The sequence below is a fragment of the Lichenostomus cassidix genome, chromosome Z (genome assembly GCF_008360975.1).
Source record: "Lichenostomus cassidix isolate B80296 chromosome Z, HeHo_3.0, whole genome shotgun sequence".
Taxonomy (NCBI): Eukaryota; Metazoa; Chordata; class Aves; order Passeriformes; family Meliphagidae; genus Lichenostomus; species Lichenostomus cassidix.
The window spans coordinates 25,462,750-25,466,224 of NC_139511.1; the positions used below are offsets into that span (position 1 = coordinate 25,462,750).

The window sequence follows — 3,475 nt, forward strand, 5'->3', positions numbered from 1 at the left end:
ATAAAATAAGTCTTGGGGTTTTATGAACTCTGGAAAATGGAAAAATAAGTGTTTCTTCCAATTAAATGTTGAAGCCTGGTTCAGCACTGATTATTTCTGTCACACACTGGGAAATCATAAAAAATGAAGAAGTCTTGGTTACAAAAGTACTAGAAAAGGAAAATGAAACAAGGCATAAAATTTAAAGAAATGTTTACTTGTGAAACAAACTTCAGAAATTTCTTAAAGAAACTCAGTTTTCTTTTTAAGTTTTTGCTTCATGTTTTTATGTGAAAAGAATATAAGAAACTTCAAAGGAAATATATCTTTGTAAATTTAGAGTTAAGTTCTTGCATAAGACATTCACATTTATACTGGTATATTTTATGCATAGAGCTGGGAAAGATATACAAACAAGTACATAGAAGAAACAAGTATAAACTCTCACAGTGCACAGTACTCGCTGAATCACTGAAACCATAGGAAAATGGCCCAAGTGTCAAGAAGGAGAACAATCTTCTGTTTCCTGTAAATAGACAGAAGTGCCTGCTACTTAAAAAGCATTTTTAAAAGCCTGGAGACGAGGGAAGAAAGCTAGATTTCAGACCAAGAATAGGCAAAAAACCTATGGAAGGTCTAAAGATCATGCAAAGTTCAGGAGAACTAAGAAAATCAAGGCTGCAGGATGGAAAAAGTCCAATATATATTTTCATGTCCTTTACAGTAGAAAGGACAGAATTTAATAAAAATGGATGTGCGATGGTTCAATATAAATTGAATATAGTTGGGCAAAAATTACTCACAAAACCTCTGTAATATAATAAAAAATTAATATAGAATCTAGTTGCCATTTTAAAAATATATCAAATATTAGAGAGAGAATTACTTACATAATTCATAACACCTATATAAGCTGACATTTTTCTATTAATTTTTTTCATGCAAAGCATTATCTCTATTCAAAAGGTGAGATGTAAAGGTACAGAGATACTAAATATGAAAATTACCATGGGTAATGCTAAAGAACCCCCTGAAACACGGCCAGGTATGAGCAGGATGCTGAGAAAATTATGCAACATAGATGTGTGTTTCCAGTCACTTCTGTACTCAGTTAGAAAGCATATGAATTCTGAACAACTTTATTGCATCTTTCTAAAGCCTGCTACTTTTGTAATGCTCATTGCTTCAACAAAGAGGACACCTCAACATTGCTAACAGGATGCTAACAGGATTTTTTAAACAAATTTGTCTGTGTGGTGAAAGTGCATTCTTGTCACTTTGAGCATCAACTACACAAATATCAGATATGCTCAGCACTTCCCGAAAAATCTGTAGGAAGATCTTTTGCACTTATATGTAATTATGGGCTAATCTTGCAGAAAAATATAACCAAAAAATTGCCTGATTTCCCATGGAATAAGTGGTCTAGTTTGAGAGAAGGGATAAAAGGCATAAAAGTGTTGGATTATTTTCTGGTTTCCTCTAAAAAGCTCTGTGTTTTCCAAACTTTCCAATAATGAAAAAGCAATTTAGCAACACACTTGGGAAATGCAAAATTATCCTTGGCTAATTAATGTCTTTTTCTGTGTAATGCCAGTTCAAATATCTTCCTTTTGCATATCTTTCTGGAGAGAAATCTCTACAAAATAGGTGTCTGGACCTCCAAGTAAGAACAATTTAAACTGCTCTTGGCATTTAAATAAGTGACAGCATTTTTTGCATCAATACCTTAATGAACATCAGACAGCAGCAAAGCCCATCCTGAGGACTCATATACATACCAAATTAGCCTTAGTTAATGCTAGTATTAAAGAAAATGCATTAAATACATCCAAAATATTTTAAAGAACCAAATCATACAAACCCCAGAAAACCATGATTTCTTCAAATTCTTCAGGTCCAGGGACATGGGCTGTTATGAAAATAGGACATCCTGATTTCGGTTTCCATCATTCATCCAACAGGCCAAGAAGGAGGCTCAGGTTAGCAGCTGACAGAAAAATATGGAAATTCCCAGGGTATTTAATGAGATATAGCTTCCTACAGAACCTTGACAGGATTTCACTACAGTTTTCTCAAACCCAAGTCACCTTAAGAGTTTTGGAAAAACTTTGAAAATTATAATTGAAGAAAACACACTGTGACTTTTTTCACCCTGTTTTCTGATTCCAAGATGGTCTCAACCACAATTTGTCCAAGATACCCATAGGAAAAAAGATCAAAGCCACAAGAAATGAATTTGTTTATTTTTAAAAAGACCAGATTCTTAATGTGTCAAAGTAAAGCATTAGCATTTTGACTATTTTATACCAAAAGTCCATTTCAAGGCACAGAAATCACTATCCAGCTAGTATTTCTCAAGATTACTGGGACTTACTTGAACATTTGCTCAGGAGAAATTTCTTGTGAATTGCACTTTAATGAGTTACCTCATGTGAGATGGTAACAATCAGACACCTGGCACATCTCTCAGACTGTGATGAGGTTAGCTGTTTTGCTAGCTTTAAAAGTTTGCTTCAGAACTGCAGGGAAGCATCAAGATTGTTAGTGAGAATTTATTTAACTCAGATGAAAATCCCCAAAGTGAGCATGACCTGGCTCCAGCAAACGTGTGGATGCATTCTCAGAAATAATTCCTCCAGATAAGAGGTTACTTTAGTTACATTATGTTGTGGAGATCATTGTGTACTCACTGACTTGGGAGGAGAAAGGTGAAGTTTGCCACTGCAAAAGTCAGCTTTTTGACTTCTTTTTTTGCTTTCTCCCTTTCAAATTCTTGCAAAAAAAAGAGAATTAGGAGAAGAGGTTAAGGTTGCTGACAACCACTGATCATTTGGAAGGATGATTTCAGCTATGTCCTAGAGCCTCCATGCATTTTTTCTGCAGAAGTATTTTGTCACAGCTGTCAAGCTTCCCCTACCTTCCCAAGTAAATCTCCCCAATGATTTGTAGAAACTAGCTGTAACTCCTCACTCAGCAATGCAATATATGAGGGAAGGTTCTTGAAAAACAGAAAATTAAACTGATGGATCGCTTGATTTGAAAACTGTCAGAGCTGTCCCTGGAGTAGCTCTGCTCACAGCAGATGAACTTGGCCTGCTGCTGCTGAGCATACTGATATTGATGTGGGAGCATGGCCTAGGGGGTAAAAACACAGTGCAAACATCTGATGACAGTCCAAACCTCAGTCAGAATTAGAGAGGACTGTATCCACTGGTGATTTTCACGTGAACGTCCTAAATTAACATATTTGAAGAGAAGAATTTGGCCTACCATACAAAGAGAAACACAGGAGGTATAGCTAGGTAGATATGATTCAACATAGAGAAGGACAAGCCATTTATTTGATATGCAAAAATGTAGCTGCTGTACACAGAGATGATTTGCAGAGAAGTAGTCCTGGATTTAAGCAGCTGTTAACAGAACAGTGTGGTGAGGTGGCAATGAGGTATCCAGCCCCTCTCTTTCCTACATGTGAGTTTTTCTAGCCCCTCTT

The 3,475-nt window shown here is 35.9% G+C and overlaps 1 long non-coding RNA gene across 1 annotated transcript; it reads right to left on the bottom strand.

Annotated features, from left to right (window-relative positions):
* Positions 1-1,876: 1,876 nt before the first annotated feature.
* LOC146424549 (uncharacterized) lies at positions 1,877-3,273 on the bottom strand. The gene is made up of 3 exons (XR_014847095.1): positions 2,673-3,273; positions 2,357-2,501; positions 1,877-1,969 (listed from the first exon to the last, which is right to left on the bottom strand). It is a non-coding gene; the product is annotated as an uncharacterized LOC146424549 (long non-coding RNA).
* Positions 3,274-3,475: the final 202 nt, after the last annotated feature.